A 14,379-nucleotide genomic window follows, 5' to 3' on the forward strand; every position below is an offset into this window, starting at 1 on the left:
GTCTCTAAGAAGATCAACAACACTGTTCAAGCTGGAAGATACTGAAGTTATTAAACGTGCACTTGTGTTCAAGTCCTTTGTTGATGGCATTGACTTTTCTAAATACCAACTCTCAAACATGATTGCTATGGATGAAACTGCAGTGTTTATGGGCCAAGGATCTCAAACAACAATTGATCAGAGGGGTGCCTTGTCAATCTACATTGCCTCCACTGGTTACGAGAGTGTACATGTTACCTGTATTTTTGGCAATTCATCTAGATGGAAAGAAAACCCCACCTTTAATCAGTAGTAAGGGCAAGAAAGATAAGACTGAACGTGTTTCAGGCATTTACATTCTTGAAACCGAAAAAGCCTGGTGCACACAAGCAGTTATAAGAAAGTGGGTTGATGTAATGCTGCCACTTGTTTTGTGAGGTGGCTAAAAGGTCTGCTAGTCTGGGATTCAGCAAGCACTCACTGCGCTAAAGAAACAAAGAAATTCCCAGCACAGAGGAGAATAGATCAAATAATGATTCCTGCAGGAATGACTGCCTATCTCCAGACTCTTGATATTGCAATAAACAAGCCATTTAAGGACCATTTGAGCATGGAACTCAATGACGACATTGAAAATAGAATGGAGAGAAATCAGCATGGAAACTTTGTGAAGCCTAGCCTGCAAGAGGTCGTGACTTGGGTGAAGAATTCATGGGATAAAATCACTGACAGATGTGTTGCCAGTGCACTATGAGCAGGCTACTTGGACAAGCAGTGCTCATTTAAGGAGAGCTCAATTGCTAGGCATGACAGACTGGGGCCAATGGTGCTACAGGAAATGGAGTTGCAAGAAATTCAGGCCAAATTCGGGGGTTGGACACTTATGACAATGTCCCCTTCAGCACACAGGTATTTAGGAAACATCTAGAATATAACACCCTACTACACACATCCAGCTTTCATCCAAAACATATAGCCAAAAACATCCCTAAGTCACAATTTATCAGAATGAGACGCATTTGTTCAGATGACAATACATTTCATGCTTTTCGTCATGATATGATTGACAGGTTTAAGGAAAGAGGTTATAACATGGGTCATGTTATTACTGCTAGCAATCATGCATCACAACTTAATAGGGATGATCTTCTCAGATACAAAAAGAAAACTCATACAAATACTAACACTTTAAGATTTACCACGACTTATGGTAGAAATACCAATAAATTGATTGATGCTATCAACAGACATTGGAACATTCTCTTAGCAGACACTGGTTTGTCTCAACATTTATCTGAAACTTGTCTTTTTTCATTTAGAAAAGGTAAAAATTTGGCAGCACACTTTAATCATTACAAACATCACTCAGAATCTAAAAATCTGTATATGATTCAAACTTCTATATTAGGTGACAAACTTGTGGGCTGTATGCCCTGTGGACATTGTACCAATTGCAAGTTTGTTTTAATACTAGCAATATATATGATATTCAGTTTTTTGCAAATTGCAATACAGACTGGGTTATATATATGGCTTCTTGCAGTTGTCACGCATTTTATGTTGGTCAAACATCTAGACTGGTCAAACTACGTATATCAGAACATCTTAGTGATGTCAAGTGTAAACGGCCAAACAATGCTTTATACAAACATACCCTCAAACATACCACAGCTAGTTTTCATTTTATTATCATTGATAAAATAATAGGGGACAGAACTAACAAATCAGGATGGCATACTAAACTGAATGCAAAGGAGAAAAAATGGATTGTAAAATTGGGTGCTTTATTTCAGCCTGGTCTCAACGAATATTTATGAATATATATATACGTATTCATGAGCTCACCAATGAAATTTTGTTATGAACTAAGCTTTATTATATAAGAACCTTTCAATAAGTTTTGTATTTCACACTGATGAAGGCTAGGTAAACGCCTTAGCTGAAACCGGTCTGTTTATGTGGTTCTTTATAATATATTAAATTTATTTTTACAGCTCACAGTTGCTGGCTTTTTCTTTCTTGGAAATGTTATGTTACTAGCCGTGCATTCGCCTCCGTGCAGGGGAAGCTTTTCTTGTGTGCACTACCTGTTTCCTGCTGGAGGTCTATGGTGTACTGTATGAAAAATTCTGTGCTCCAGATTCTTCGTTTATTTTCGAGCTCCTTTTTTCAATTTGAGCCAACAAATCAATCCTATTTGTTCGTGACTAAACAGGGAATTTCCCTTCTTTTGCTATCTACATTTGCTTCGAATTGGACTATTCGTAATTATTCATTACACAACTGAATTTGCCTCCTGCATCTGGCGTTCGTCTGATGGTGATTACTGGATCATATTTTTCGGTCCCTTTTTCAACTATTGGAGTTATTTGACTTTCGTTTTATGGAACATAGCTGTTTTTTGATATACGTTGGCTTTTTTACCTTCGTTTGGCTTTTTGAAAAACTGTGGTATCATTGGTCTTATCAACAGGGCCGTAAGTACAACGTAGTTTTATTCCACGGTCTGCTTTGACTTTATTATAACAGTACAGGCCGAACTTTTTGGTGAACCTGTTTGATGGACATATTATATTTGAATTTTTCATTTACCAGGGTTACTATTGAACTTTGGACATTTTATTTCTATTTTCTACATGTCTTGGATTGTGTATGTTTAATTGTAGTGTCATTTCACCACTTCACTAAGCTTACTTTCATATTTGGTTACTGTGTCATGTGAGACAAGATTTTTTATTGGGACTAAGTTCTATGCAATTATGAACCACAACTAAAACACACTAACAAGCGATCAGAACTATCTATGCTCGTGGATTGCTTAAACAAACTGTAGCTGATTTTTTTATGAAGCCAAGCATTTTTTGGACATTATATTCTCATAAATAGGACTGGTTAGTTTAAATTGTATATATAATTAGAACAAAAAGAACAAGAGTGTACTTGGTATGTGTCGGACTGAATTTCCATTATGTTTATAACATCCTAACCAAATGTCTTTTTTCAGTAATTGTGACTAATTCAGAGTTCATTCATAACTAGGGGCTTATGTTTTCGAATTACTAATGAGAGATATATATGTGTTTGATAGGCTATAATCTTTCCAGCGTTTATTGACTCAGATGGCTGGTCACTATATATCAATTTGGTAGATTCATATCAGGCCAACTGTTTCATACCTATGGATAGTGTAGGCTACAATGTTATTTAGGGTTATGCTTGAATCTTCAGACATGTTTGTTTGAATATATAACTCTTACATTTTTGGGATATTAGCTATTATTACTACCACAGCTATATATTCCAGGTTAATTTTCAATATTCATTAAAACTACATTACATTAGTCCCTGTCCATTAGTTGGACTACAGGCATATTACATATATTTATATATAACCCTATGCACACCATTCTTTCTTGATCTAGATCTTTATATTTTCAGGATTTTCTTCTTTTGCTCTATTTTTAAACACATACATACTCTTTTTTATAATTGTCCCTACATATAACAGTATACATATACAACCAGGAACTAGACTAATTTTGAATACATCATAACAGGATTTATATATTAATAAGTCCATATATTTCAGATGCCAGTACATAGATCCAAATTCAAATTATAATTTTCATTTAGTAACTGACATTACAATTTAGTGGTTAATTGGATAGTATTACAAACTTTCAATAATGCTGTAGGGCTGTATCTTACTAAGTTGTACTATTTTAGTATATGGATTTCTTTCTGAAGTTCTTTTGTTGTTCTTTTGAATTAGTTATCACAGTTACCATTATTGTCCTAACATCTGGACGTGGCACTTTTCAAAACATTCTTGAGATTCATTGTATATTTTTATGACATTTTAGTGAATGTCACATATACAATAGCTGTAAAAAGATTATTTTTTGCAGTCATTGGCCATTATTGTCCAGATTTAAAATTGGAAATATCACAATTATTTACATATCATTTAAGGACGTGGTGCTGTGTTCTATATATATTCATTAAGCAGTTCTTATACAACAAGCCTTTTTTATTATTGAATTTAGATTTTTATTCATCCCTTTGGGGTTGTTTTCATCTAAATTATTTTTCAAGATGGATTTAAATAGAATATTTCTTGGTCTTTCTTCTGATAAAGAAGATCTAGCCATTTTTGGAATTGGACAACAATTTAACAATACAAATCCTATACATATAGATTATCCCGAACAACAGTGTGAAAAACCTTTTCAAAATTTAAATAAAAGTATGAAAACATTAAGATCTAATGTTTGGCATTTGAAATTATTCAAAGCATACATGGCTAAAGGCCTAACTCCCAGGGGACTTAGGGTGAAAATTCAGCCTCTAGTAACTGAGCCTGATGAACAGCTAACTAATGAATAGGCTCTTATACAACAAGATTGTTCCATGAAATTTGTAGAAACATTGGCTAATTATTATGAATGTACTATCGAGAAAGAGACACTTGTGGTTAGCAAATTATGTGATGATTGTAATAAACACAAAGACCAATTATTTTTTTCCACTTTTCTGTCCAAATTAAGTTCAGACCTACTTAATTTTGAACACCAACTAAAAGAAAGAAAGCTCAAGAAATTCCAAAGAGATTTAACAGATTATGAGAAAAGGCAACCTTTCAGACAATCCAGACATGTGAGGTTTGAAGGTAGTTATCAGAAAACCAGTGTCACCCCAAAACGAAAACACCCAAGGTCCATTCTTAAAAAAACTAATACTTTAACTGACTCATCAGACAGTGAGTCTTCATCTGGTACTGAATTAGACATACAACACACCACAGATTCCCCCACCCCCAAACGTAACAACAGTGGGGCCCCTTTAGGCCATATAAGAGGGGAGGCAGGAAACATTGGAAAGGTCCAAAGTTTGGAAAATCTTATGGAATTGTTGACCAACAAATAAATATACATGCCAAAACCAATGTCTTAAACATTTCTGATGCATCACTAACTGAATTACAAATAGCTTTATTGAATAAAGGCCTTTCTTTTATTTCCAGTTTTTTTGTGTCTGAAGATATTTTTGCACAAGATGTTGCAGCATTTTGCAGATTGCTTAATCTTAAATTGCATTTTCAGGATAAACAACAGCTTGATCAGCCAGCTGACAACTTCAGATACCATAAATCCACCTTTGTTCCACCCATGCATCCCAGTGTAAGTCTTTTTCAACATAGTGCTCTCAAAGATCTACATTTTACTTCCAGCATGATCCCACCTATGTTGAACAACATTTCCCAGAGTGATTTGAATAGTTTACAACTTATTGACAACAAAGAACTGGTAATCATATCTGCTGATAAGGGTGGTGCTGTGGTGGTTATGAACTGGACAGATTATGATGCTGAGGCTCATAGACAGCTGGATGATGCTAGATATTACACGAAAATGCCTTTAGATCCGACATCCATGTTTAAAAAACAAATAGAAATATTTTTAAACTCAGCAATGGAAAATGGCATAATTTCATCTAATATTCTCAACCATCTTACAATTACTGATCCGGCCAGTCAATACATTTATTTCTTGCCCAAAATCCATAAAGATCCTTTGCATCCTCCAGGCAGACTAATTGTGGCTGGAAATGGTTCTCTTACTGAACCTCTTTCCGAATTTTTAACCAAATATCTTAAACCTTTGTTTAAGTGGGTAAGATCACGGATCCAAAATACTACTGAATTTTTGGGCATCATAAATGATATGCAAATTGAAGATGACTGGTGGATTTGCACCTTGGATGTTAGTGCATTATACACTAACATACCACATTGGGCAGGTTTAGATGCCATTGAATATTGGCTATACAAATCACAATTATACAAACCTGGGTTTAATACTTTCCTTATATGTCTCATTGAACATGTACTCACTAAAAATGTGTTTTATTATGGGAAACAATGTTGCCTCCAGATACGAGGTACTGCAATGGGTGCATCCTTTGCCCCAATATATGCGGATTTATACATGGCATATATTGAGGAACAAATTATCTATGATGATGCTCATAATCTCTACTTAACCGAGATTGATATTTGGCGTAGGTATTTGGATGACTGCTGGATGGTGTGGAGGTCTGATGTTGAATACTTACAGGAATTTGTTGATTATCTCAATGACAACAAATGGGGTTTACATTTTACGATGAATTTTGATCAACATCAGATTACTTACCTAGATGTACTGATAACTAAGAATACAGATAACACCTTCAGCACACAGGTATTTAGGAAACATCCAGAATATAACACCCTACTACACGCATCCAGCTTTCATCCAAAACATATAGCCCAAAACATCCCTAAGTCACAATTTATCAGAATGAGACGCATTTGTTCAGATGGCAATACATTTCATGCTTTTCGTCATGATATGATTGACAGGTTTAAGGAAAGAGGGTTATAACATGGGTCATGTTATTACTGCTAGCAATCATGCATCACAACTTAATAGGGATGATCTTCTCAGATACAAAAAGAAAACTCATACAAATACTAACACTTTAAGATTTACCACAACTTATGGTAGAAATACCAATAAATTGATTGATGCTATCAACAGACATTGGAACATTCTCTTAGCAGACACTGGTTTGTCTCAACATTTATCTGAAACTTGTCTTTTTTCATTTAGAAAAGGTAAAAATTTGGCAGCACACTTTAATCATTACAAACATCACTCAGAATCTAAAAATCTGCATATGATTCAAACTTCTATATTAGGTGACAAACTTGTGGGCTGTATGCCCTGTGGACATTGTACCAATTGCAAGTTTGTTTTGAAAACAAAACATTTCTCTAGTAATAATACTAGCAATATATATGATATTCAGTTTTTTGCAAATTGCAATACAGACTGGGTTATATATATAGCTTCTTGCAGTTGTCACGCATTTTATGTTGGTCAAACATCTAGACTGGTCAAACTACGTATATCAGAACATCTTAGTTATGTCAAGTGTAAACGGCCAAACAATGCTTTATACAAACATACCCTCAAACATACCACAGCTAGTTTTCATTTTATTATCATTGATAAAATAATAGGGGACAGAACTAACAAATCAGGATGGCATACTAAACTGAATGCAAAGGAGAAAAAATGGATTGTAAAATTGGGTGCTTTATTTCAGCCTGGTCTCAATGAATATTTATGAATATATATATATATATATATATATATACATATTCATGAGCTCACCAATGAAATTTTGTTATGAACTAAGCTTTATTATATAAGAACCTTTCAATAAGTTTTGTATTTTCACACTGATGAAGGCTAGGTAAACGCCTTAGCCGAAACCGGTCTGTTTATGTGGTTCTTTATAATATATTAAATTTATTTTTACAGCTCACAGTTGCTGGCTTTTTCTTTTTTGGAAATGTCCCAGAAGAAGATGACATGACTGTATTTGAATAACTGTGAAAGCCAAGGTGCAGATATTCTGGACTTGTAATGTTTGTTGCACTGTTTATGTAGAATTTACACACAACTGTCAACCCATTATTAGAACTGTTCTCCAGTAATGGAAAAGTACAAAATACATGTCAATTTGTGGACATGAATAAATGTTGATTTTTTGCACATGAAGAAATGTCGATTTGTGTTCATTAATTGTCAATTTTTGTACATGAATAAATTAATAAAGGTAGATTGTTGTACGGTGCAGGTAAATAAGGCATCCCCTGATAGTAAGCCCTAATGCGCATTTCGCTGGGATAAAGAATATAAGACCCGGTCTTATTTTTGGGGAAATACAGTATATATATATATATATATATATATATATATATATATATATATATATATATGTATAAGATCCCACAGACTTTGTCGAGCAGTACTGTGGTTGACATCTGTTTAATCAACTCAGTTTGGTCAGCTAAATACTAAACAGATGGTCGACAGACTTGCAAGGTCAACAAGCCCTGGGTAGTGAAATGTACCCTTTTCCTCGGAGACTGTGTGATCTCGGACCAAGAATATATAATTAGTAGGGGAGCCCGTCCCCTGCAAAAAATGATGCTTTCTTTGCTTTTTTTTCTTTCATTCTTTTACTTTTTGCGTGTGCCGAAAATGAATTTTCGATACACGCATAGTAGTGAGTCGTCATGCATAATGTTGATCAATTTGGGTCAACAGTATGCATGTTGATAAAAGTAATAGTAGATGGATTAAAAAAAGCTCTCAAGGAGTATTTCAAGTCTCAATGGATATTTCCCTGCTCCAAGCCTGACTAAATCTTTATTCATGCTAGTGTACTAATACTATGTCTGTAAATGGAACTAAAATGTCTTTTTATTTGTTAAGCTAGATTAGAAGTTTATGTTAGAGTGCATAAATTTAACTGTGACTATAAAGTGTGTTTTATTTGTACAATGTTATTATGACTCTTGTTTTATCTGTACATTGTGATGATTGTATATGTAACCACCTTTGGAACTTTTCTCCACGGGCCTCCGCTGAAAATGGACATGTATCCAGTCGGACTATCCCAGTCAAAAAATGTAAACTAACTAAATAAATTTAAATGCATCTCTTTCTAGTGCTCTCTCTCTCTCTCTCTCTCTCTATACACACACACATATATATATATATATATATATATATATATATATATATATATATATATACGTGTGTGTGTGTGTGTGCATTAAATATATGTAATAGAATTCAATAATTAGTAATAAAATTGGGAAGTTCTGTCTGTCATTCCTGTAAAAGGAGATGGCCTTTTGAATTTTAACATGTTCAAATTAAAATGTATCCTAGCAGATATATATGAGAAGTGTAGCTTTATACCACTTTATACTCTTGCAATTTCCTTCTCATACATGTAAACCTGGACAGAAATTTTGTAATGCTGGATCCACTTTTTTGCACAGTCACACAGATATGCAACGATTTGCAGATGATACTGGTATATGGCACACAGCTTGCTGTGCAGAGAATATGGCATAGCAATGGACAACAAACATATATGGAAAAATCAGGCCCACAACAAGCACCAAAAGATTGCCAAATGCAGGTAATCATGGCCACACAGGTAGAAACCGCACTCTCCAAAGCTAAGAATACAGCATCCATGAGACCAAATGACATCCTGGGCTGTGTACTACATGAACTACAAAATGAACTGGCACCTCACCTATGTGTCATGTTTAATCATAGCCTCACCTCAGGCTTCATGCCCACTGAGTGGCGCACAGCTACAGTTATACCACTCCACAAGTGGGGATCCACCTTGGATCCCAGAAACTACCGTCCCATCAGTCTGATGAGCCTGATCTGCATGGGCATGGAACACATTATTATGGAACTTATAAACAAGGACATTGGCAACCTTCAAACACTGGACCTCACCCAGTTTGGGTTCGTGAAGGGCCGATCTTGTCTTCTGAGCCTGATTGACTTCTTTGAATCAGTCTCCAGAGCTGTGGACGAGGGTAAGGCAGTCCAAATAGTCATTCTGGACCTCGCCAAGGCCTTTGACACCATCCCCCACTCTGGAATCATAGATAAACTTACTAAGCTGGGCATAAATCCCTATGTCACTCGATGGGTTGCCAACTGGCTAATTGATAGAACCCAGACTGTAAAAGTAGCTGACTCCAAATCCAGCTCCAGACAAGTGACAAGTGGAGTACCTCAGGGTTCAGTCCTGGGACTGCTCTTGTTTGGCATCTACTTCTCGGAAGTACAGGCCAACACTAAGAGACTCTGGTTAACAAAGTTCACAGATGACTGCAAACTGGGAGCCATTATTGAATCCCCAAATGATGTGGATATTCTACAAAAGAGCCTTCAGAAACAGATGCTTGGTGCCAGATCCATGGGCTCAAGCTTAATGCCAAGAAATGTATAGTTATCCCCTTTGGGAAAAAACATGTACCCATGAATTACCACATAGGTGGCAGTACACTAAACACCGAAAGTGTGATGAGAGACTTAGGGACACAGGTGGACAGTGGTCTCACCTTCGATAACCACATCGCCAAAACAGTCAGGAAATCCTTCTATGTGGCACACCTCATCACTAAGGGCTTTTCATCCAGAAAAAGGGAGGTCATTGTTCCACTGTACTCATCCCTTATTAGACCTATTATAGAGTACAACGCCCCGTTTGGTATGTACCTCACAAGACATCTGCAACAGCTGAAAAGGCTGCAGAAAAACCTCACTAAAAGAATCACAGGCCTAAAGCAGATGCCCTATACTGACCACCTAAAACAAATCCAGCTATACTCTGTGGCATATCGTCTACTTAGAGGCGATCTCTGCTTAACATACAAGGCCATGTCAAACCCTGAGCTGTTGGACATGCTCCACTTAAAGAAATCCCAATCCCTCAGAGCCACACGCTCCAGGGATCTAAACCTTGTCATCACAATGAACAAAACATGCTGGAGGAATAGGTTGCTGACCCAGAGACCCCCCATACTCTGAAATAGACTGCCCATACATGTCAAGCAGAGCACCTCCTAGGTGCTCTTCAAAAGGAACCTTGACGATTGGATGGGAGATAGAAAATTCACCCCAGGGATCACGTCAGTTGCCCTGCTAGACAGGGGTCCAGGGAAGTAAATATTGTGGGAAGAAATATCCAGGGAATTGTTATGGCTAGGCTTGTATAGGCCCTAGGGCCAATAGCCTAGTACCAACCTATGAACCTGTTACTCTAGAAGCATTGCTGTCTACACAGAAGAGTTTACAAAAGAAGCCTCATAAATGAAAGCAGTTTCACAATATGTAGGTTGTATCTTCCAAGCAGAAGTGTTCTTCAGAAACAACAGCTGAGAGGATCACTATAGCCATGTGCATATTATGCAGACACAGTCATGTACATGTGCATACAACATGAACATAAAAAGTGATACAGCCCAGTTGATGTACTACAATGGATAAGTGGACAAACCTTGGTGTCAGACAGCTATACTATCTCCTTACCAGAAGTCAACCCACATGTGTGAGCTTCTCAAAATACCACAGAGTTGTATGACATACTGATCACCACGTTATGCTCGCCAATGCCATGTATCACTCGTGGACCTCATCAGCATCCACTGCTTCAGAATGTTATTCGTTATGAAATGTGTAGTATGCCAGAGACTGATAACACACAGGGCCAATATTCAAAAGCATTAATTACTAGTTTTCTTCCTGGGCCTCCACCTAAAATGTTTTTTTGACTTAACCTAGCTGGACAAGCACAGTAAAATAAATAATTAATTTAAAAAATTGTGCCAAAGTACACAAGTCTTTAAAAGGAAAACAGCTCCGTTGGTGCTGTGAGATAAAATCCTGATAATTGCCCATGTGACCTGCATTCAGTTATGTGGCCAAAGCACCCATAGGAGTTGTCAGGAGAAAGGAAGAATGATGAGGCTATGCCTCCTCACTCCTCTTTGGGAAAGGGATAGGGATAAGATGCTGATGTGAAATAGGGGGTCCTTGTGGCCACAGGCATTGGTAAAGACGATAGCCATTAGCAGCATCTGTATTTTCTGAACAGGCAGGCTATGAGGAGATATTGCCAATTAAGGAAGGGAGCAGGAACATAACTAAAGAGGGCCCATGCTGAATAGCTCACAATTGCCGTCTGAATGACGCCATTACATAAATGAAAGGTCTACCATCACTGTTTAAAAACTCTCCTATGTGCAGCAGTGGTTACTCCCAGGCTCACTCTCTGTGTGCATTGATCTGCTGACCCCAGCACAGAGGAGATAAATACAATGCTGACTAAGCATGCTATCAGGCAGAGAAGGGCTTAGGGGAGTAAAACTTCTGTAAAAATCAGCCCAATCCATGGAAGCCCATGGATAAAAAAGAGAAAAAAAAACATCATTGCAGGGTTTTTAATATCATGGTGGTGGAACCCAAATATAAACAGGCTCTATAACAAGAGAACAAACTTACTTGATGTAAAAATAAATGTAATTCCCAGCATGCCAAAAAGGCTATTGCTAAACTTAGCAGGGAACTACAGTCTCTGATCAAATCAACCAAAGCAAGATATGAAGTAGAAATAGCCATGCAGGCTAAAGGCAACCACAAGGCATTCTTTAACAATGTTAGAGACCTCAAAAACAATTTTCAGCACTGCACAGAGCTAATAGTAAATGATACCACCTACATAGACCCAGAGGATATAGTCACTCTACTAGCAGATAACCTTAGCTCAAGCCGCCCTTCCTCCCCAACATTCTCAGATCACATACCCACATCTATGCCACCTTCCCAAATTTCTCAAGAACAAATTCTCGAGGCACTATCCAAGGCCAAAATCACTTTTTCTGTGGGGCCAGGTAACATATCAGAATGCTTACTGGCTATCTTGAAACAGGACCTGTCTTACTCCTTACAAAAATGATTCAGTCTCAGCCTTCAATCAGGCTATGTGTCAGATAAGTGGAGGGCAGCAACATCATCCCTCTGCAGAAGGGGGGGGGGCATTAACTGACCAAGGTATGTTTAGACCCATCTGATGAGCCTTATCAGAAAGGCTATGTAAGGGATCATTGTGGAAATAATAAACAAGGACATAGGCAACCTGTGAAACCTCTGACCTAAGCCAGTTCAGTTTTGTCAAGGGCAGATCTGGCCTACCCAACCTGGTTGACTTCTTTGAGAAGGTTACTGAAGCCTTGGATAGTGCCTTGAGAATTTGTTCTTGGGAAATTTGGGGAGGTGGCATAGATGTGGGTATGTAAAAAACATGCTGGAGGGATAGGTTCCTGACCCAGAGACTCCCAATACTTTGGAATAGACTGCCCATACATGTCAAGCAGAGCACCTCATTGGCCCTCTTCAAAAGGAACCTTGATGATTGGATGGGAGATAGGAAATTCACCCCGGGGATCATGTCAGTCACCCTGCTAGACAGGGGCCCAGAGAAGTAAATATTGTGGGAAGAAATTTCCAGGGAATTGTTATGGCTAGGCTTGCATACTCCTTAGGGCCGACAGCCTAGTACCAACCTATGAACCTATAAGCAATGAATGAAGGAATGTCAGTACACAATGCATATCTAGATCTTGCTACACTCACTTATTATTAATAAACTGTCCTTGCTAAATGTCAATCCCTGTGTAGCTCAATGGATAGCAAACTGTCTCACAGGAATTTAGGGTGGATGGGTCCATCTCATCCAAATGACCTCCCCCAGCAGTGTACCACAGGAGCTCTGTCCTTGGGTGAGTCCTCCTTGGAATTTACTTCTCTGAGATTAAAGCCAAAGTTAAGAGTTTATGGCTAAGCAAGTTTTCTGATGACTGTAAACCAACTCTGCAGAGGACACTAAGATCCTCTAAGAGGGCATTTTCTACACAAATAGCCGGTGTCAAAACCATGGACTAAAACTAAATGCAAAAAATGTATAACAGTATCTTTCATGAAGCACAACATCTGCTGTAACTATCACATTGACAGTACACCACTGAAAATTGATCCAGCAGTTAAGTGCCTGGAAACCTATGTGGACAGCGAACTGTTCTTCGATCACCATGTATCGACTATTGTAAGAAAGTCCTTTTTCATTGTGCAGCTTATTAGTAAATGTATGGTGTCCACATACAGAAATGTGATCATTGCACTGTATTTGACACTTACTAGTCTGATCATTAAGTGTAATGCCCTATTTGGGATGTACCTGTTCAAACACTTGACACAGCTTGAATGCCCACAGCATTTTCTCACCAAGAAAATTAAGGGTCTAAAAAGAACTACACTCATCATTTTAAAACCTTGTCCTTATTCTCAGTACCATACAGGTTGCTGAGGGATGATCTCTGTCTCTCATGCAGATCCTATCCTCTTGTACCTACCACACATTCGCAAGTCCAATGGTGGCATAAACACTAACTCAGGCTATATTAATCTCTTCTGCAACATAAACACAACATGCTGGAGGGATAGCTATGTATCATAAAGAATTCCACTTCTTTGGAATCACTTTCCTCTTCACATAAAACAATGTACTTCTCTGATTCTATTCAAACATAATCGGATGAATGAATAGAAAATTGCAAAATAGTATCCTTGTCTCTTATGGAAAGATGTAACATGTAAATATTTTGTCTGCTATGAGTTATTCATACTTTAATTATAAGGCTAAAAAAAATCATGGAAATGCAAATGATAGGCTTCTAAAGATCCTTCACTGTCAATAGTGAGAAACTATGAAACAGGAGGATAAAGTACTCTGCAGTATGGTCATGCCTGGGTATATGTACAGCTATTACCTGATATTTAGTTATTTGATTTTGTTTATCAGGGTAGAATACTGATCAAATTCAACCATTTGCAGACTCAGCCAAGATTACATCGGTAGTAACAACAACAAAGTAAGATTAAAGGTATAACTAAATTATACATATTA

Source organism: Protopterus annectens, chromosome 2.part1 (genome assembly GCF_019279795.1).
Source record: "Protopterus annectens isolate FY-2018-M chromosome 2.part1, PAN1.0, whole genome shotgun sequence".
Classification (NCBI taxonomy): domain Eukaryota; kingdom Metazoa; phylum Chordata; order Ceratodontiformes; family Protopteridae; genus Protopterus; species Protopterus annectens.